This window comes from Larimichthys crocea, chromosome VII (assembly GCF_000972845.2).
Source record: "Larimichthys crocea isolate SSNF chromosome VII, L_crocea_2.0, whole genome shotgun sequence".
Lineage (NCBI taxonomy): Eukaryota > Metazoa > Chordata > Actinopteri > Sciaenidae > Larimichthys > Larimichthys crocea.
Genome location: NC_040017.1, coordinates 188,165 through 211,791, shown reverse-complemented (window position 1 = coordinate 211,791; position 23,627 = coordinate 188,165). Strand labels below are relative to the sequence as shown.

At 40.2% G+C, this 23,627-nt stretch overlaps 2 long non-coding RNA genes across 2 annotated transcripts; both read left to right on the top strand.

The window, feature by feature from the left end:
- Positions 1-633: 633 nt before the first annotated feature.
- On the top strand, positions 634-8,547 carry LOC113746018 (uncharacterized). The gene is made up of 2 exons (XR_003462565.1): positions 634-1,279; positions 8,226-8,547. It is a non-coding gene; the product is annotated as an uncharacterized LOC113746018 (long non-coding RNA).
- Positions 1,286-8,057, top strand: LOC109138609 (uncharacterized). Its single transcript, XR_002041981.2, has 2 exons — positions 1,286-1,397; positions 6,248-8,057. It is a non-coding gene; the product is annotated as an uncharacterized LOC109138609 (long non-coding RNA).
- Positions 8,548-23,627: the final 15,080 nt, after the last annotated feature.

The following is a 23,627-nucleotide window of genomic DNA, read 5'->3' as shown; positions in this document are numbered from 1 at the left end:
CACATATAGACAGCAAGCTTTGTCTCATCCAGCTCATATTTTCCCTGCTCAGTGCTGCTGAGTGTGTGAGACTTTCAATTCCTCAAAACAGATGAAAGTTATGATCCCATCCAGACCAAAACTCTTCCTTCTCATCATGTTGCTGCTCTGTGGTTAATCTGCATGCTTGGAACCAGAAAATATATGGACAAAAAACATGGAGGAATTTTTATTTTCAGGTTCTGCTTCATTTCAGCAAGAGGAGGAGCTTGAACTTGAACTACCAGTGAGTGTTCAACTAAGTAACTCTGCCATGTCTGCTGAAACTGTCACAATATTCTGACAGTAAAACATGAGACAAATGGTGTGTGACAAATATGGCTCCTCCTCGTGCTCTTAATGAAAACAACCAACCAGAGCCAGGAGCAGCATGTTCTCACACAGTCCAGCTTACTATCTTCAGCTTTGCATCCCTCCTCTGCCAACAACATCCTGGAGAACAAAAGCTGTGAGAACATGTCCTGACTCTACACGAACCTCATGGTGCTCATGTCAATAATTGGCATTATAAGATAACCAGTCAAAACAGTCGTGAGTGGACAGTGGTGTGTGTGTGTGTGTGTGTGTGTGTGTGTGTGTGTGTGTGTGTGTGTGTGTGTGTGTGTGCCCCCCTCCCTCACCCTCCTCCCCTCCACCCCCCACCCTCTCCCTTCAGTGAGGCAGCATACTGGTATGCTTCACTGGCACAGTGGCCCTGGCTGCAAGCACTGATTCCGTGGTTCGATGCTCTGTGCGCTTTTACTTTACCTCTCTCTCTCTCTCCCTCTCTCTCTCTTTCCCTCCTTCGCTGTCTCCCGATGTCCCTCGCTCACTCGCTCGCTGCCTTTCTGTCCCTTTCCGTCGTCGTCTACCTGTCCTAGCTAACCTTTAAGTATCACTTCCTTTCAGCGTTTCGTTTGCTGGGAAGGGGGATCGTCGCGCCGACTCTCTCTCTCGTGATTCTGCTCCCTAGACTGCTCACTGTGTGTGTGTGTGTGTGTGTGTGTGTGTGTGTGTGTGTGAAAGAGAACGAGAGAGAGTGAACAGATAGAGGGAGAGAGAGTGTGCACATGGTTCATTTCGGCTCTGTCCTACCACCCATCCTCATGCCTCTCTTTCTTGTCTCCGTCCGTCGCTCTCTTCCCATTTATTGCGCCTGACTTCGAGCAGCTCGCCGGATGGACGGACCTCTTCTTAAAAAAAAACCCTCTCCTTCTTCTTCTTCTTCTTCTGAAAATAACTGGAATCTTGTTGGCATGCTGTAAGTTTTAATCTGAGCTTTCTCTTTCTCTCTCCGTCTCTTTTTTCTTGCCCTCTTAAGCAGGAAACGAGCTAGAAGAACAGCGAGAAAAGGGGGCATCCTGAATCCGAAGGGGAGGGTGAGTCGATACCAACGAATACTCTTCCTCTCCACTTCCCTCTCAGCTCCCCATCTGTTTCCTAAGCTTTAGACCACCATGGTGGCATGAAGGAGCCGCAGACCTTTGTTATCTGGCTCGTCTCTCCTCTACACAGCCTCTCCGGAGGATTCAAAGACCTCACTTGGATGGGAATTTTCTCTAGTAATGATTGAGCATGCAACTGAATGATTTTATTAACAGTGACAGTCGGACCAGCATGCAAGTCATCATGTCAGAGGGATTGTTTGCCGCTGTGCGGTCCTAGCCTCGTATTTAAACGCTGTGATCGATTCATTCACAGAGCTTTCGCCTCGCACGTCTGCGTGCAGTGATCAGCAGCCATCGGCTGATTTAGATCAGCTCAGATCCCTCAGGCGGCAAAAGATCTCCAGGCTTACTGTACGGCAGCGGGCTCTGTACCTGATTGCAGGAGGCATTTTTCAAAGTGCTGTATTGTTCAGCTGAGGTGGGGGAGGGGGAGAGGGAGAAAGAGAGAGAGTTGGGCAGGGAGGGTGGGGAGTGGGGGGGGGTGGGCGATCGGCCACGTGTGATGGCTGAGGCTTGCACTTGTTGTATGTTCACGAATACATATCGGGGCAGTGGAGGTTGCAATGAGCATGCTCAATTAATGCATGTAATATAGTTATATAATAACTAATACAGAGTATGTGTTTGGTGCGTCGCTGCATGTCTGTAACAGGCAGAGCTCGCTCTCTGTTCGAGGGATGCTCAGACGTGATGAGAGTCCTCACTTGACTCAAAGACCGGTTCAGTACATGGAAGCGTTCTTGCCCAGGAACGTGCACGATTTCGGTTGATGTCTTAATTGTAGCGACGAGTCCGAACCTTGAATCCTGAGGGGCTGAATGCAGCAGAGTGAGGAGGCAGAGGAGTCTGTGTGTAGATGTATCTCTCTCCGTCCCTGAGACCCTAACTTGTGACGCTTTCATGTCCACGGGTTAGGCTCTCGGGAGCTGAGAGGGATGCACGGCCAGCACTATCTCCCGCACGTTCCTGCCTCGAACAATGGCGATCAGAAGGGGGGGGGGGGTTGGCATGGCGCAGTGAGCTAAGGCGTTCACCACGCGCTCACTATGTCACACTTTTCCAGCTTGGCTCGCACCCGGCTGTGTGTTGCATGTCACCTGGGCTCATCTGTGTTCTGTCTGCTGCTGCACCGTTCTGACGAAACATGGATGAAGTTGATTTGGACGGGCTGCTGAAATCTCTCGGGTTTAGGACGACGGGGATGTAGTGGCATGTATGCTGTTTTAAGAGGTCATGTGACAAAGTTAAAGCAGGATGAGCTGAGGCATTTAGATGGATGACAGGAAGCTATCATCCTAATGCAACAGAGGCCTGATTGTATTGGTACTGGCCATTGGCAAGAGGTCTACACTAATTATTTGCCTTTGATACATGCCTAAATTTAACAGCCAGTCAGTAAAGTCAAACTTAGATGTGACTGCTACACAATTTCCCTGCGGGGATTAATAAAGTTTTTCTGGTGATTGTGTGCTCACATATAAAGCACTCATTGTGGTCTCGTGCTAACGTAGCATTTTGCCACACACATAAAGACACGTGAATGTCTTTTATTCTGCTTTAATGAACAGACTGAACGTTACGCGCTCTCAGCGCTGTTTGAAATGACTCGACTGAATATGTGCAGTTTTAGCATGTAAGCTAATTGCTTAGCAGTCCAGTGACATGATAGTCAGCACAGGTAGCAGCTTCAGGTGGTGTGCTAATGGTTGCTGAGCCGCTAGCTGACTAAAGCTAAAGGCTAAAGGCGTTGCTGCTGGTGTTGATGAAGAAAAGGCTAAACATCTGGTTAGCATCAGCGGTTTATAAGAGACGATGCTAATGCTGCTGTGATAGCATTAGCATCTTCATGCAGCACCAGTGGATACTGTTGAATAAAGCAGCACATGTCAGTGTGACTGTTCTTTGTTTCTCTAGCAGGCCTCTGTGCGTGTACCTTTATGACATGAGAGCAGCACAGAGTAATGTTGAGAGCGTGACCATGACAGCTCTGTACATTATGTGCTTGACCTCAGTGAACCCTCAGCGATGTTAAAGCTCACTCACTCATGCTAACATAAATGTGTAGGTGGAGAACACACTGACAACACCATCGACGCCCTCCGCGATTCATACGCAACATGTTCTGAACATATCCGTTCCATTCCGGTGTTCAGCTGCATCCAGAGCGGCGGCGCGCTTTGTCGTCGATGGTAGCTGCTCCGTGGCTTTGAGAAACAATTCATAATAGCACAAAAGCACATGGCGGCCCTTCAGAACAAACATCCATTTTCGTTTGAGCCATGAGGTTCTTTGCTGTCCTGTCTTCAGGGGTTACCTCAGCATGCCGTCCTCCCTTGCACCTTACAGTTTGTTCTCAGGGGGGTCATCGCTCCCCTAGGGGCCATTTGCAGCATATTTTTTTAATAGCAGTTCTTTGACAGCATGATTCATCGATATTTGACTTTGGCCCATCACAGCGTAGCTAATGTCTTAGTTTTAATGGGGCGTAGCATGAATATTGATGATAGCTCATCTTCATGGACGCTTCCCTTCATTTAAATAGATAGATTTAAATCTCATGCACTTGTGGATCTCAGATTGTAGGAAGTGGAAATCGTGCTGGCTGGCAGACATTAGTTGTGTTAAAGTCTGCGGCAAAGATGCGGATGAGAAACTTGTTTCAGGTTTGAAATGTTCTACAGTTTGTGGCATTATTTCATGGTCATTTTTTCTGTACGTTATGCGGACATGTGTGAATCCAAAGGTTGCATTTCTGCATCACAGACTAAGGCTGTCGTCTTCTGTCAGTCATCATGGGCCTGAAGCTTCATTAATTCTGACCAATAATCACCTCTATGTGACACAACAACACATAAACGACAGTTTGCTTCTACTCTTGACCTTGAAATGTATATTCATCGTTTTCCTTCCTTCAGTGCCATTTGTTCGACTTACAACAGCTGGATATGATGCTGCAGAAAAAGGCTTCATTCTGTCTCTGTGTGGATTACCGGAGATGCTTCCGTTGCGTTAATGAACTATTATGGATTATAACCTGAACCCCCTCCGTGCTGCTAATCTGCTGCTTTAGCAGTTTTCTTATATAACACCGTGTCTTTCTTTTTCTGCCATCCCTCTGCCTCCAAATCGTTTTTTATTTGTTCAGCTCAGTGAACAAACACTAACCTGGAGCAGTTAGTGTCTAGCTGGTAAGCTCGAAAAAGGGGGTGCGGGCTCGCTCTCCATTGTTCGACTGCTCCGCACACTGTCTGTACACCGTGTCCCCATGGCTGAGGCAGACATGGAGGATAGACAGACAGACAGACAACGCTGCAATGTTGATTGAATTTCTGTTTTTTTACAAAAGGGACATGGGCCGATCAGTGTCGCCTGCTACTGACCTGATGGAGATGATGCGGTTTGCATCTGTGAAGCCTGTGAGCTGAATCCTGATGCGAGCTCACATTTCACAAAGGTTTCATGAAAATGTGGGTAAAAATCTTTGATTGAGCAGCGACTCTTTTACTCAGCAGCTTCAGGTTTGTCAGGCAGTAAATCCTGTAACGACACCTGCTTCACTGAGATTCTGGACCAGTGAGTCTCAGAGATTTACTTGTGTAGATTTTGGTTTTTAGCCTCCGTGGTCTAAATGCAGCTTTTGTGGCTCAAAATATCTGCTGTTCCCGTATCGGTTGATTCCCAATACCGGCAGGCGGCTGTTGATTGATGTAATCCCTTTTAGGGTGGACTATTGTTAAGGTGGACTGTGGTAGGTGGAGTGGATGATAGATAAATCTGGTGGTTTGGAGTGCAATAGTTCAGGTGTGTGTGTGTGGTGGAGGGGGATGCTGCAGGTTACACCCAAAAACACCACAGAATAATGTTCCCAATAAAACTTCAATTATTGATCAGCGAGATGGATTGGCACGTTGGGGAAGGAGCGCTCTTTTGTGGCAGTTTCTCTCCGTGTTGACTTTCCAGCCCCCGTTCTGCAGTTTTTCTCTGCCACTCCCTTCAACACAGCCTCGGCTCGGCTGCAGGCGGGAGGAGCACACTCATCAATAATCAGAGCTGGTCAGCGTGCATGTGTGTGTGTGCTTCCTACAGTATCTGTCAGCATGTCTGTTAGTGTGTGTGTGTGTGTGTGTGTGTGTGTGTGTGTGTGTGTGTGTGTTTAGCAGTTCTTCCCACTGCAGAGGAGTTCACTACTCCTTCCTTCCTTCCAGTGTGTCAGTGAAACAAGATGGCGTCGCTGCTCCACGTGGGCTCATGCCCACTACCGATGGCACTGGAAAGCCTTGCAGGTCTTTTTTTGGAATGGCACACCTGCCGTGTGTTTATTCCTCACAGAGCTGAAGCGCTGAGGAGCTCCTCGTGCTGTATCTTGGCCGACTGTACGAGGTTTAGGATTTGGGGCAGATCCATTGTTTTTCTCATTTTTTCACTCAGTCTGTGTGTCAGCTGCCAAACTGTATGCTGTTTTGTCTGCAATCTGGGCGTATTTCTTCATTGGTTGGGTGGATCAGTACGTTTCAGCATGATTTGTTTGTATGTGTGTGTGTGTGTGTGTGTGTGTGTGTGTGTGTGTGTCCTCCCTAACTCAGGCTAAAGCCAGTTGTAAACAGCCACATCACACCAGTAGATTAACCAGACTACACACTAACCTCATTAATCTGAGAGGGACTAATGCCACTAACAAGTGTCGGCAGTCACACACACACACACACACACACACACACACACACACACTCACACACACACACACAGTCTGTGCATTTAAAACTGTGCTCTTTGTCTAATAGGACCTCAGGTAGTGATGACTGGAGGCCGAGGCTGAGCCCGTCTCCTCTTCAGTGTCACTGTTGTCCTGCTCCAGGTCTAACTGGATTTAAAGACGCGGTGGAAATCCCCCGATGAATCAACGTTTAACCCTTCACTGCCACGTCAACCAGAAAAGCTGTTTTTTTGTTTTTTTGGATTGAACACGTTGGCTGCGGCTAACGTTTTTTGGATAATTTTCTGCCTCAGCAGCCTTGGTTAGCAGGAAGCTGCAGACGTGATCAGCTATCGTGTGTCTGCACACAGAGATTTGATTTGGGGGGGTTCACGCTGCTTTCTTTATTCAGCTGAGCTGTGTTTGAAGGACTGTATCTGTGATCTGTTTGATCTGCTCGTGATGCAGCAGCCGGATCAGATATTAAAACAGCAGAATGTGTCAGACTTCGAAACATTCACAAACCCAGTCTTTGTGAAAATTTATAAATAATTTGATTTTTTTTTCTCAATCTTTTCTTTACAGCTGCTACGATTAGCTGATGATTAGTTGATCAATTGACGAAAATGATGATTTATGATTTATGATTTATTTTTTAGGCAAAAATGGCAAACATTTGCTGTTCCCAGCTTCACACATGTAAGATTTAATGTTTGTCTATGCCATAAATGACAGTAAACTGAATATGTTTGAGTTTTGGAATGTAGGTCAGACAAAACAAGACATCCTATTGCATTCTGGGATCACTATTATATAACATTTACTTGTACTATAAACTTCTAAATACTTCACTGGTCGATGTTGCTGTCTGAGATTCGTTACCACCGTTCACTCATCTGTTACTGTGTTTTATTCATTATCTTCTAGCTCATTTATTCTGTATTTTACATGTGACTTCAATATGTTACACTGATTATGTTTTGTAATTAAAATCAATTCCAATCATGTTGAATTATTCATTTTTTGTGTGTTGTCATCCAGTTGTGACATCATGATGCACAGTTCAACTCTGTGATACTGAGTGTTGTGTGTTGTTGGTCAGTGCATATTGTCACTTGCATTCTTTATTTCTTTTTCAGTATGTGAAATGTAAAGTTAGGAGACTTTTTTTTTATGAAGTCACATCAGATGAAACTGTTAGACATGAAATTAATCTGTGTTAAAGAACTGTATACTACTGTGTAGTGTACAGATCATGTGGAGCAATGTCATTTTTATGTTATGATTGTTCAACAATTTACTTTTATTTCATATTAGTGGTTAAATACCTAATAATACTGTAATAAACAGTATAACCAGTTATGCCTCGTAATAAATGCTGGATGATGTGAGAGCAGTACAGTAAGCCCAGTGTTCTCTTCAGAGGCCTGCTGTTGAAATAGAGACGTCTTACAGTTGTGTCTAAATAAAGCCTTAATGCTGTCATTTCACAACTGTCAATTCTTTTGGTTGTCATGCTTATTAATAGAAGCTCTGAATGAGTTTTTTATAAACAGGCATATCCTCTGGCATGTTTCATGTCTCATCTTTAGAGGTATTTTTATACCTTTTTAAAGTCTTGAATCGGTTTTAGTGAGATTAATTTTTTTGGCGTGATTTTTGTTTCTGTTGAGCTGCCAAAGCAAATTACGACATCGTCTCTGCTGACCACAAAGACATCGCTGAGTAAATGGACTAAAATGAAGACATTAATTAAGACGGTTGACAAGCTTCACTCCTCAGTCGTCAGTGTGTTGCAGTAATTAGTCCATATGTACGAATTTGTGTGTGAGATTATTGTGTCTATGTTTGTCATGCTAATTAGGCCTGCCTAAATACAATAAATATTTAATGAGAAATGCAGATATTCATTTTCTTCATAATATTCCATGTGCTTTAATTGTGTTTCATGTGTTCACACTCACTTCAACAGGAAATGCAAACTTCAGTGACACCACTGTGGTGTGCTGCTAACGTACTGTACATACTGTATGTGTTAAAAAGCTTTGTCTTCCTCTGTCTTCCAGCCTGTCAGACCAGGTCAGGACATGTCGAGGAATGGTCTGTGAACATGAGACGGATACGGCAGCCACACTGAAGCAAGCTTTAACTGCCCATACACACACGCACACACACTTGTGTGGCGTACATGATATCTTGACCCTGACATACATACATATATATATATATATATACATACATACAGCTGGACTGATATACAAACATGACTTTTAGCTAAAGTGATATCTTTGTTTTTGTTAATGTGCTGAGGTACTGCTTTTCCACATGATGTCTGTCCTTTGTAATATAAAAATATTTGATGCTAATAAAATATTTATTCAAAATGTCCCCCCTTTTCATTATTTCAAGAAATGCTCCAAGGCTCTATGCTACTATTTTATAGCCGTAAGTGTGCTAGTATGAGATATTCTATATGGCTAGGTAGTGATTTCAAGGTTTATGTAATGCGTTGGTATACATCATGTTGTGTACAAGCTAGCTCCATGCCAACACTTTAGCATATATGAATGATAGTATGTGACACACTAACACTATAGCGTTCACATTCACTCATGCTATATGAATATATACTCAGTGTTCGCACTGAGCTAACACAGCTAAATGATCTCAATTGTAGAATTTTAGCTGCCTGCTAATATTTTAGCACAAAGTGAGAGTAGGAGTCATATTAGCATAATATACAGTGCTACATAGGATTATATAACAAGTCTGCATTTTACACTGTTCTGGGACATAGTGTCTCATGCTAACACATTAGCATGTTGTGTATATACAGTTTGTATATTATATATAGAGTATACATTTACACTATGCTGAATAATAAGGCGAAACGCTAACACTTTAGCCCTCACCATGCTAACATTGTAGCATATGTTATAGTGAGTTGTTGCTAACATTTAGTGGAAAGTTCCACCCTCGTTTGACAATCCATGACATTCATTCCAGACATTGTTTAGCGATGAAGTGTCAGCTTTTTGTGGTGTCCATTTAACCTCAACCTGCCTCCTCTACCTCAGTGATTTAACACATTTCCAAGAATTCCCCCAGGAGTTCTTGTCTGGACCTGTCGGAGCCAGATTCTGATTTTTGATAGTCCAAAGTGATAATGATAATGATGATGATGATGATGATGATGATGATGATGATGATGGGAATAATGGGCACAATGAGCTGACACAGCAAGAGTCATAACTGAAACAAAGTGAGATTTTCGAACTGTGAGAAAGACAGCAGTCATCACGTCCTAATGGGGTATTAAATTACAGATTATCAGAGCTTCTGCAAAAGAACAAAGTGATGGCTCTTCGTTTTTATAAGATAGATTTTTCAACATGTTATAGAAATGTATTATTGTAATAAAAAGCCTCACAATGCAATGTGTTAATTGAATCATAAAATAAGATAGGACAAGATAGACTTTAAATGATCCCACACCGGGAAATTCACTAGTGTTCAATCCCAACATCATGCAATCTACCTCTGAAAAATATACTACAAATGAATGGATCCTGATATGTAATTAGATTAGGACATTTTCATTTAAAACTCATCATATCTGCTTTTTTTCTGTATCCAGCTGATTGGATTTAGACAAAAATGTTTAAGTCCTTTGTCAGCTACAGACAAACACAATTTAAATACAATTGTATCAGTTGACATGGTAATATGGTAATTCAGTTCAAAATCCATGGTCATTGGCTTTTTCCTTTTTAAATTGTGTGTACATCAATACGCAATTTGTAGGCTCAGACTTTAGTTGTAAAATGTAAATCTAGAATATGTTCTATGAATTATTTTTAGTTTTAAATAAAGAGTTTAAGAAATGAAAACCGATGCATTTCCAGTCCTACATTTTTGGTCTGTATGCATGAAAAACATGCATAAACACCTATTTATCAACCAATAATTAATGGAACATTTTTTAAAGTTAAAATGTTAGCATGGGACAATAAACAATGAAAAATCATAAATGATTTTGGTTTCTATTATCTGACAATTATCAGGTAAGTTAATATTTGTGATGTTAGAACCTGAATAAAGTTGAAACAAACACACGGTATATTTTGACAGTTTGTCACTTTGTTTCAACACTTTGATTTCCCAACCCTCTCACCTCAACATGACTTCATTAACAGTTATCATGCGAGTTGCCTCAGTGTGTGGTCGTTATGGAGCCCTCTGATTACAGAAAACAAACAGCACAGTGGAAATTAATCCTTATGAACAGCTTTTAATAGGATGCAATAATGCATGCTTTTGAAATTAGATGTGTGTCTCCCATTTTTATCAAATATCAGAGTTCAAATCCCTGTCTGATTAGTTTATTGTTAATTTGTTCATCAGGATTATTGTAACGCTCAGTTTCGGTACAAAAAGCTGCCTACATGAAGAAATCGGTGAAAAATGTTAACCATGATTGTTGGAACAAAGATGCAGAGGCAGAGAGAGAATAGCGACAGCACAGAGCTGAATCTCTCTCTCTCATTTCACATGATTCTCTTTTTTCACTCGTTCACTGTCTCTCACTCTCTCTATCCCTCCATCTCTTGCTCGCTCTGCCTCTAAATCCATACTGAGATTGGCTCACACACACTGGAGCTCTCTGCAGCCGAAAGTAGGCCAAAAGCCATCTGAGGACAGGGCTGAGGGAGAGAAAGAGGGAGAGACAGAGCGAGGTGGGGAGGCAGGGACGTGTGGGTGAGGAGAAATGACTGAAGGGAGCTGATAGGGGACACAAAGAAGGATGTAGTTTTGTATAATTTGCATCTTTAAACCTTTTTTATTATCTCATTTTTGACTCTTTTTTTCTGCAGCTCCTCTTTGAGATTACACAATACATTTAAAGGTCTTTGTAGTGAACAGGCCGCGGTCGGCATGTTGTTTTTTTTCAGGGCTGATAATGATATTTTCAGGGGGTTTTAGCTTTGGCATTTTCATACACAGCCATGTTTAACAACAATCTGACAAATACAACCTCTTCACAGACACAATAGTTATGAAATTCCCTGAGGTGGTTCAGGTCCAAAACATCCCCCTAAAGCTGTCGGACAAAACTGGAAAGATTTTGGATATATAATAATAATAAATATATATATAAAATATATTTGCATATTTGTGTGAGATGAGATCAAAAAAAAAACTGTCATGAAACAGCTGACAAGAGCTCCATGTACGGAGGGAACTCCATTAAATAAAGGTGGGATGTGCAAGTTATTTCTTTATCCTGCACAAAGTGTTTATTTTTCTGCTTCTGTTGCTTAAAAGACAAATCAGACAAAATAGTTTTATGAGCATTAAACTTCAAAATGTCCAAACCCAGTTGTCTCTCTTTACTGTGGTTGAGAAAAGTCCAGTTTTTAAAGCCAACATCCTTACGAGACGGTACATTTAAAAGTAATTTTGGCAACTTACTGGTGTGAATTTTTACATGCTTTTATTTTGAAGCATCCTGCCTACGGGCCTGAAAGCAAACTCATTGTTGTCCCTTTGAAAGGACATTCTTTATAAAGACTTCACAAGGAAAAATATTTATTTGTTCTTTTCTTGGTGTTGATGCATAACATAAAGTTTCTCATTCACGCAGCCTCACCCCTCAGGGCTACATTCTCAGACTGTTCTTTACATAATTTACCTCCATGGAATATTATTGATATGCATAGAATCTGTCCTCATGAGTTTGTTGAGAGCAGTCGAATCTGTCGAACCTTCTACATATTTTACCTCCACATTATGGTTTTATACATTTAGCCAGATACACTTTGATATGATGATAATGTTATATAATATCTAACATAATTTTAAGAGTATGTTTTAATATGCAATTAATATTACAATTTTACTTTTTTATGTTTTGATTTCATCAAAAAATTATACATATTGCTTAAATAGCAGTGCCACTTTTGACATTTGCAACCTAGTTCTAAGTAATAAATCTAAAGTAATCTGAAATAAATAATAATAATATAATATAATGTCTATAACTATGATTACATTTTTTGAGCTTATAATCAAGTAAAAATAAGAATTGTTCTGTTTTTGTTGCCTCAGAATGAGCTGTAGCCCCTCACAGCAGACAAACATTGACTCTAGATGGTGACTTTTATGTTTTTTGTACATTTTACAGCCACAGTAGTTTTTTCTTACTACTACTACTTACTACTAGTACTTACTACTATTACTTACTATACTAGGAAAGAGAGGGTGAGGTGAGGGTGTTGCAATCAGCTGCTACAACAGCCCTTTAAAACAGTGAAATTAATTTAAATAAAATGACCCTGATCAGTGAATTCACTCTCGGATAAAAACATCTTCTGCGTTGTATTAGACATCAGTGAAATTTGACACAAAAATCTGGCACTAAACCAATAGCAAGCCATCTTCACAGTGTAGAACTCTGATGGAGCTGAGAGCTGGAGAGTCTAAAATGGTTGACACATATCAGAAGTGTTGCACCATTCAATTTCATTTAAAGTCTCTGTTTTAAATTTTTATGTGCAGTCAATGTTCACTCTCATAGCAGGCAGCTGTTTTTAGTGACAAAGCTCACAGGATATTTCCATCAGGAGCTGGTGGAGACCAAAAACAGAGTTAAAAGAAAGTAAATATTAGACTAACAATTGTCAGGTGGATAATGAAGCGCCATAACTGCTGGATGTGTAATAAGGTAACAATTTGCTAAATAATATGCCAGATTATAAAGAGTCAGTTGTGCAAATACTACTACTATATGACTAAAACTAATACACTGCAAAGTTATTGTCCTATTATTATTATTATTATTATTATTATTTAATAGAAATAATTAAAAGACAATCCCTAGAACAAAATGCTAGCACACTGACTTAGCATCTGCATGTTCCCGGCTGCTTAGCACGTTAGTGGTTAACAGTAGATAACAGTAGTAAACATTTTCACTGTGTCTGGACCCTCAGGTGAGTTCTATCTTTTTGTACCAACAACATTACAAGAATATCCCATACCCCAACATTAGATATATGTCCTAACGTAACATGACATGCCATAACTATCATCTCCAGCTCCATACATATGGAATATGTAACAGAGTGGCAAGATAGTCTCTTCAGATAGTCTCAGACAGGCCAAGGCTGCAAGGTAACCATATGTTTGAGTTCAAAACAAACATATTGTTCTGTTTTTACTATTTGTGTTTTAAAACGGATCAAAAGTGTTAAATAATTTAATAACTTTTAAACATTAATATATTATAAGGAGTGGTGTGAATGACTTTTTTCTGGTCCAGGACATGCTGGGAGGTGTCCCTCTTCACGTTCTGCTATGACTCTGGTCCAGCATCCAGGCTCAGGTTGAGCCCCCGCCATCATTTCACGTCACGCGTGGGTCAGAAAGGGGGATATGTGGGCTTAACTGGACCAGAGTTAGTTACTATCTGTAAAAATACTTTGCTCTTCACTTTGTCCTGAGCCCTGTGAATTCCTTCACAGATGAAAAACCGAGAGCCTGTTCCACAACTGCTCTCTCCAAATGTAACGCGTGAAAAGATGTCCTTCTTGCTTCACATCGAGATTCATGTTACCGTCTCTCCCTCTCTCTGTCTTCTTCTCTCCCTCCTCTAGCTTTCAAGTAGTTGCAGGGGCTCTTCTGGACATTAAATACAGCTTTCATTTCAGCCAGTTCCTGTTGTAATGAAACTGTAATGATGCCCATTCATTGCTGCCTTCCCTGCCAGAACAAACCCATTGACCTCGAGGTAGTGCATGGCATGAAGGCCCAGTCCCTCCAGCGCTGAGAGGGGCTCTGGAGAAGGCCACCTGGAGCTCTGGCTGGGCCGGCCCCCAAACACTCTCAGGAGCCGGGCGAGGGGAGGAGTAGAGGGATGTAGAGAGACACAGGACGGGAGAGGAAAGAGGAAAACAAGAGAGAGATATTTCCATCTAATACCACCCACCTCTTCATATCTTATTTCTCGTCCACCACCCCCACCCATCCCCTCCACGTTTTTCTTTCCCTCCTCGACACAGCTCTCCAGCTCTTTTTCACCACATACAGTAAGCAGAAAATATGCATACCAAGCTCCTACATGTATGCATGTGTGCATGTGCATATGTATGTGTTTGTTTTGTTCATGCTGAACTATGTGTGCAGCAGGAGCAGTTTAAGTGAGGGAGTGATATTTTCCATGTACTCTACAGGACTATCCATTTCAAATTGGAATAGCCGCTTCCTGTTCCATAATCATTTCCACCTTGGTCACAGCAACAGTTTCTCCGTGCTACTGTATGCACAGGCTTATGTACAGTAATCATGCAGTAAATTCCATTCATTCATAAAGCAGTTGAAGCAGGTTTGGGTCATTCTTCCCCTGCTGTAATGTTTCCGCTGTAATGTGCTCATTACACTGTTGGACAGTTAGAAGCCATTTTGATTAAGCTGGTATTAGATATGATTTAGAGTTAGACCAATGTTTCCAATGCACAAGTAATAATGTGCTATTCACAATCAGATATTATATCCAATAATGTTAGGCTGTGTATTAGTGTGTACGTATGAGTTACAGATGCTAATATTTTAAGGGTTTCATTAAAGGGCCATACCACTGTTTTCCACCATTTTGACTCCTTTAGATGTGTTGCAAGAATTTATGAATTAACTCAAGTCCATCTTTACCGTGTGTGCACTAGATGCTTCCCATATCAACCCAAAGACAGAACCACAACTTACTGGAGGGACTAGATATCCCATCTGGCATGGGAACGCCTCGGGAGGAGCTGGAAAATGTTGCAGAGGAGAAGGATGCTTGCCACCATGATCTGATTCAGGATCAGTGGAAGAAACTAGGTAGATGGATAGATGGTAGGGCTTGTGTTTTACTGTGGACCAGGTTGGTTTTTGGTTGGTCTTTACATGAGTATGAAACTCTGGTCATGTGATGTGATTGTATATATGTGGGGAGAGATCATAACCCCCGTCTCTGTTCAACCAAAGTTCCACATATGTTTTGTGAATTTGTAAAACTGCAAACTCCATGTACTGATGAGGCCCTGAGTAACAAAATGCTGTTTCCAGTGTTAAGAAATATCTTTCACACTCTTCTTAATTGGTGCTTGAGATAAACAGTCCTGGTTAGAAAATCATGGTCTCTTGTACATTTGTCTTACTGATTTTAGTGTTGTTGGGTAATGTAAAGCAGACTTTTTTAGTCAGTCTGCAGTATTATTGCACAACCATAACTTGACTGTTAACTACATAAGTGGACGTGTTGTTTGTTCTCTGTGATTGATAACCTGTCTGCAGCAAGTTTCAAGTCTCTGTAAGTTAACTTGTGGTGAAATGAATGGAAACTGATGGCTGCCTAGAAGACTTAAACTCAAGCTCAAACACCAATGATGGAAAGTACCTACACAGTTTTACTGCATTTAAAGGAGTACTTCACCTACACACATTAAAACACATGAAAATCAGTTTGTAGTCACTGAGACAGTCCTGTGTTTGCTGTGTCTCCTGTGGGACTTTACAACAAAACAGAAAGTCCTGCAAACTGAAGGTGCAGCAGCTGAAACATGTGAAACATTTAATAGAAAGGGAGTTTTAACTTATTTGCATGATGGTAAATCATAATAATACTAATATACTATTATACTAATACTAATATTAATACTAACAAAATAATACAATACAAATACTAAAACTAAGACTAACACTAGTACTAATACTAAGATTAATACTTAACACTTATGCTAATACTAATACTTATACAATACAAATACTAAAATTAAGACTAATGCTAATACCCACACTAATACTAATACTAAGATTAATACTTAACACTAATGCTAATACTAATATTAATACCGATACTAATACAATACAAATACTAAAACTAAGAGTAATGCTAATACTAAGATTAATACTTACACTAATACTAATATTAATAGTAATACTAACACTAAGAATAATACTAAGACTAATACCAATACTAAGACTAATACTAAGATTAATACTTAACACTAATGATAATACTAATACTAATACTAATACAATACAAATACTAAAACTAAGACTAAGATTAATACTTAACACTAATGCTAATGCTGATACTAATATTAATACAATTATTAATACTAATACAATACAAATACTAAAACTAAGACTAATGCTAATACTAACACTAATACTAAGATTAATACTTAACACTAATGCTAATGCTAATACTAATATTAATACAAATACTAAAACTAACACTGATACTAATACAATAATAATACTAATACTAACACAATACAAATACCAGTCCAATCCAATACAACAACTCTGCCATAAATTCTACTTTTATGAACCTTTTCTAATTTTTTTTGTTATTGTAGACACTCAGAGAGCTTATAATTCTACCTTATGTTTATTACTGATGTCATAATGGGTGCTTTGTTGTACAGGAGATCATTATAATGAAAGTATTTCTAATATTTGGGCCCTTTCATGTATGCCTCTCTGTATAATGCAGGCCAGCTTAACACTACTGCAAACTACAACCTCAATAATAAACATGGTGGTTAAATGAATACCCCTCTGACAGTGTCAACAAAAACTAAAGCATTATCAGCTTCATAAAAGTAGAATATGTGGCAGAGTTCTCGTATTGGATCACGTTGGATTGTACAGGTGTACCAAATGAAGTGGAGAGTGTCCTTCCCAACAGTCTTCATCTGAACCCACATCAAAAGTACATGCTATTTATATTCATGCTCCACATTGTTAAATCAATCCAGTTATATAGCTATGATTTTGAATATGTGTAATATGTGCTGCAGTAAATTTTGCACTGGATGTCTTCATTCATTCATAAAGTTAATCATTTTCACATTTTGGTTTTGCTACTTTTAAATAAGAAAGGTATTTTTTTTCCACCACTGCCATAAAATAAATTCTTTAAAATGAATGGTACATTATTTAGAATAAAAGGGTCCAAAGAAATAAAAAATATTAGAATATGAAATGATATTGATTTGTATTTTTTATTTTTTCATTTCAAAAAAAAAAAAAAAGGAATCTCAGTAGTGTTAATAAAAATCCACTGAATAATACTGCCAGTTCAAATCTAGGGTATTGGCCCATATTATCTGGATCCTGATGTTGTCATGTGAGTTGAGGAGAGGCAGCGATTTGTTGGCTTTTACCTCAGTTCGTTTGACTTCACAGATCACTCTCTGCTCCCGAAGGTAAACAGGAGCCCCGACCTCTCCGTCCATCCTCTCTCCCTCTCTCACTATTTCTCTCTCTCTCTCTCTCTCTCTCTCTGTCTGTCTGTCTCTCTCTCTCCCTCTCTCTCTCTCTCTCTCGTCCTCCCTCACTGGAGTCAGATCCCTTTATAATAAATGACAGTTGAGGATAATAGCCTGCTGTTGCCATAGAAACCAGAAAGCAGATCTTTGCGCTACTCTGTTTTCTCTCTCTCTTTCTGTCTCTCTCTCTCTCTTTCCCTCTCTGCTGGAAAATGACAGTCGAATCTGAACTCCGTGCCCTCCTCCCCCCAGCCACCACCACCACCATCACCTCACCTCCCTCCCCTCTCTCCCGCTCTCCTTTCTCACCCTTTCTCAGCTCTCTTCTCCTCCCTCTGTGATCCTGCTCTTTTCCCCTTCTCACACCCTCCTTCCCCATTTTTTTTTTATCTCTTGCTCACTCCGTCTCTCCCCTTCCTTTCCCTCCTCTCTCTCTCTGTGCCACCTCAGCCCCCACGCTGTTTCTCCTCAAAGCTTAATCTCCGCTCACTGAGCCGCCGAGTGCTACACATGCAGAAAGCAGGGTCATATTGAGTTTATGCTTGTGTCTGCGTGTTGTTTGCAGCCATCATATCTGAGGAATGGGGCTGGGTTGAAATACAAGTGATTATATGATGAATGGAGAATGTAAAAATGCTATTGTCATGTGGACGCTCCTTCTGCTGGTTCCTCCATCCAGAACAGCCTGGTGGGGTCCATGTCACTTTTAAGTTTCAGGGGGAACTTTGAGTGTTCTTTCCAGCAGCACATAATGTATCATCAAAGCCGGGATTAAAAGGTTTTTTCTCCTCTTCTTCTTCTTCGTCTTTTTTTTTCTTCATGGAGGAGCAGCTTTGGCTGCAGGAAGATTTAAGCTTATTAGCTTAAAGAGCAGGGGAAGGGAGTTTTCAACTGATGTATGGCAAACTTCAAAGATGGTTTAATCTGTCAGTACACATGCCCTGTACAGGCTATTTATACTGCGTAGCCATGTTTCTTCCAAATGACTTCCTCCAGCTAGCCCACCGTAGCTCAGGGTTTTCTGTTTGTCAGTGTGTCTAGACAGCTGAGATGGCTCTTCCTGTGCATTAACACCATTTCCCCTGTTCAACACAGAGATTTTTTTTAGCTGCTGTGAATGTTAAGAGTGCATTGTGTTTGATGTACTCTGTGGTTTTGTAAAGATGTACTGCATCTTTTCAGCTTATTGCATAATTGGCAGTGATTTCGGGCGGTGCAAGTTCAAAGCCAAAAAAGCATTGAAGCAGCTGTTTTTGCATCCCTAGCTAACTTTTACCTGTTTTTCTAATTCTATGTTTTCTATATTCCTGTTTCAAGTAGAGGTTCAGCTCTGGTTGCATAAGATCTACATCGTTGAACAAAAGCTCTGTTTTATCCTATCACATTATTAAGGCAAGTGGCTTTTCACTTCCCGTATTTATTCTTGATCACCACAAAGAGCAGCTGTCGGCATAGTGATAGCCATCATTATGGATTAGAAATGCACTTACAGTCAATCCGTGTTAATGCACAACCTTGATTCATCTATGCTTAGCAGGAGACCTTTAATGATCACTCTTCATGATAGATTATGGAGTTTTATTATGGATTAGTATGAAGATTTAGGCACAGAGTTGATTTTATGGTTCAGAACTGTGTGGCTATGGTTTGACTTCTGCTAATTAAATTGACAGAGGACAATAAGACATAAGAATACATGCTTTGTGCTTTCATTTGCAAATTTGTAGTTGTCTCAGTATGAAAACACATTACATAGTTTGGCATGATTTAAGGAAAGACACAAGCAACACAACCATATGTTCGCAGACTGCAAAACAACCTTGCTAAATATATGATGTATATATGATATGATGTATATGTTTCAACACTGAAAACACAAAACATTTAACACATCCTAGAACTGTGATTTCTAAACTTCTTTTAACCACAGCACCTCTTTATAGTGATTTCATGTTCACGGCACCCACACAACACACATACACTCATGTGCAACCTTTTCAGCAAAACTAAAAAAGGAAAGAACATCAACATATGAACAAACACCATTATTCTAGTCAAATATAGGCCTGTTCTTAACCAGTCAATTAACACATGTTTTTGGCTAAACATTACAATGACATTATGAATCATGTCACAGCTGCTACAAGCAGAAATGATATATAATAGATAAATATTTTACAGGGTCAGCACGGTGGTCAGGTTGGGGCCTTTTTGTGTGGAGTCTGCATGTTCGTGGTCAGGTTGGGGCCTTTTTGTGTGGAGTCTGCATGTTCTGCATGTGGACTCCCCATGTCTGTGTGGGTTCTCTCCGGGTACTCCAGCTTCCAAAGACATGACCTTAGCAGGTTAATTGGTGACTCTAAATTGTCCATAGGTGTGAATGCGTGTGAATGGTTGTTTATGTCTATATGACCTGCGATAAGTTGGTGACTTGTCCAGGGTGTACTGCATGTCTCGCCCAAAGTCAGCTGGGATAGGCTCCTGTCCCACCATGACCTGATGAGGATAAGTGGTTACAGATAATGAGTCAAGGCTGCTCATGTTGCCTGGGACCCTATAACCAAAACACTATTCGATATCACCCAATTCTACCAGACCCCGAGTTACGTTCAAGAGCAACATTTATTTAGTGTCCACTGACAATGCTGTAACTATGACATGGTTAAGGTGTGGGAAAGATCATGATCATGAGACAGTTGGAATTGTACCTTTGTACAACCTTTGTGCAAACTGGCACTGGACTAAAACATGGGAATTGTGTGAGTGTGTGTGTTATGCTCTAGCTTTTCTTAGGTACAAGTAAAGGGGCTCCGAGGGAAAAAACAGTTGGGAATCACTGTTCCAGTGGCTGCTGCCTGAGAACCAGGAGAAACCTTGACCATTGCTCAGGTGATACCATCTGATGGCTGTTGATATTCCTGGTCCCCAAAGGTTGAATCCTAATGTTTTTGGTGATCCTCTGATGCTTCTATCACTACTATCAGGGTGGTGTATCACATAATACACACACAAAATTGGCAGTTGTAAATAAAGTTATTGGCCATAATTATGCTCCCCAGAACATGAACCCTTTCCATTTAGGACATTCCATTGCTTTCGTTCTCTGCTCCACCATCAGTGCATAATGTCAACTTCACACAAAAGATGTCTCATTCAAATAGACAGAAATGTGCTGACTGCATTTGCTACATTCACGTTCTGATGGGAATAAACCCATTTGATTTGAATGACACCATTGTCTTTACACTGTGCACAATGTTGAGTTCACAACAAGGCAGCAAATTTAAATAAATATATTAATAATAAGTGATGACAGCTTTAATTATGTAAGTTTATAAGACACTAATTAATAATTTTTAAAAAGGAAAAATGTCAGACTATTAAAACATGCTACAGACCATCTGTTTCACTGTTAGATCACCAAGTTTGATGAATTATCAAACCCTACCTGCACATCAGCAGTTGAATTAGAAATCATGACACATACAGTCTGTGCTAAATCTCTGCTGCAAAATCTCTGCAACAATATTCTGGAGAACAATCTGAAGCCTTCCTTTAGACAATGCTCTGAACTCCTGGATTCTATTCTTGATTCATTGTTGCAGCTAGCATGAATTTTACTTATTTAACATGAAGTGTGACATTGTGATTTCATGCGTCTGACAGTCTGTGTGTGTCACATGTCTATGCAGAGCTACTAACTGTGCTGAAAATAGAATCTCATCTTCATCCCTCCCCCCCCTCTCTCTCTCTCTCACACACACACACACACACACACACACACACACGCACACACACACACACACACACACACACACAAGGTAATGATTGCATGATCTCTTACTAACCTTAAATTACTATGTTGAAAGTCATTTTAGTAAAATCTACTACATAGGTACCACATCTCACATCTCCACTGCTGTTTCACAGCGTAAAGAATGTGAATGTGAAACTAAACTAACTAAATAAACCAAAATAGAATACAATTATTATATATATATCATCACTGACAGCAGCATATTGTTGCCACAATGACCAAAAAAGTCCTGCTATGCTAATCACTATGAGCAATTGATATGTGTGTATTTGATATCAGTAACTGTCAAAGACCGGCTTATGACTCCATAACTGTTGCCCTGAGACAGGATAAGCAGAACAGATACATAAATAGTACTTCAATCAACTATGTCCCAAGAATCAAATCAAACTAGTCAGTGTAGCCTTAACCCTTTTTCTCCAATGACAATAACTGTTATAACACGTGAAGTTTGTATTCATATGTCAGTTGGCATGGTTGTGCAGTGATTAGCACAGTCGCCTCACAGCAAAAACGTTCCTGGTTCAAATGTCTGCGTGGGTTCTCTCCAGGTGCTCTGGCTTCCTCCCACAGCCCAAAGACATCCAGGTTAATTGGGGACTCTAATTGGCCCATGTGTAAATGTGAACTTGAATGGTCTCTTTGTGTCAGCCCCATGAAGAGCTTGCGATCTCTCACCTATTGCCAGCTGGGATCAGCTCCAGCCCCCCACGACCCTGATGAGGATAAGTGGTTATGGAAAACAGATAGATGGATATTGGTGCAAGAGGATAAACTGAGGTTATAACCAAAATTTATTGTAAAAGCTAAATAATTTGGTTTTTGGTAATAATGACAAAACATTTCATAATAACATGAAAAATTATCTTAAAAAAATGAACAGAAAACAGAGCATTACTGTCATGTTGGTTGAAATTGGCTGCTGTACCTGAGCACGGGCAGGAGCCCTGTAGAGTTTAGTTTGAAACTACGTTTTCCAGCTTGCAGTCTTCTTTTTCTCTCCCTTTCTAACACATAGTAGCATATCTTGGACCTGTAATAGCCACCTGTAGATCAGTGAACTAGAGTGACATCTTGACAGGAATGTGTATCGCGTCACCCACATGTACTAGCATTAATTTGGGACCTCTACTAGCTACTAGAGGACAAAACTCAACAAGGAACTGGAAGGTATTGCAATATTTTCACCCTATTTCTATGAAACACATGTTAAAAAATACATATGAATTATAGTAGATGATGTCAGAGCCTGATATGTATTAGATCAAAAGTTTGATATTTGATGCCTGTGGAACCTAGCACTTTGTCTACTGTAATAATGAAGCTCACTGCCCTGCCTTCAGAAAACAAATTGCTGTTCCTCCCTATTTTCTTACACTTGCCCCTTAATAATTTTGCAACTGTCCCTGTACACAATACAGCAAACATGAGTGTCTGAATACAAATATGATCATGTAGTATTTATCTATAATAGAGTGCAAAGGTTGAAGAAAAGTGCAGGAATCTGAGAGGCATGGAGTTACAGTAATTTATCATAATGACAAAATAGCTTGTGAGCCATTAGTCATCGCTCCACTTACGACAAGAGGCTGGATGGATTTGAGCAGGTTTGAAAGATTTTTTAAAAGTGCTTCAGTCATTCGTGCAGCAAATGTTAGAAAAGTCAGTTCTATTTACATGTTAAATCAAAACTGAATCAGCCGACACGCTTCAGTGACTGATTCTTTTGTTTTGTTTTGATGAATAGCATCTTGGGGGCACTTGGATGGTGAAGGGTGAGGAAAAAATGGACTGCTGTTACATGCAGCATAGCACTGAACAGCAGTCTTGAGGTTTGCTGTAGCTCATTTCTCTCCCTTTAAATATTGGATAGTCATGAAAGGATGCAATGGAGACATCACCCGCCTGCACTCATAGATCACTGTAACATGGACAGAGAATAAAGTTTGGAGTCAAACCTCAGCTTCTTCTCTTGTCTTTCTCTTTTTGAATCATCACTAGCAGACCAAAATGGCTGTTGTCATCAGGACAACACTGATCTTTTTCAGGCATAGTGTTTTGTACATGTTTTGAATAAGAGTTCTATGACTGAGATGGAGGCACTGTTGAGGGAACACTGAAAAGCTTGTGAATTGAATGACTTAGGATGCATTATTAAACAAAATATAAGTTTTCAAAAGGAACAGGTCATGATCATTATGCTTCACAAACAGATGGACAATATGTAAGCATGAGTAGTTTGCTGGTTTTCATTTTTAATCATAATATAATGGATATAAGCTCAATTACTAGTTCTGCATTTGGGGGTAGCAGTGCAACTGTGAAACCTATAG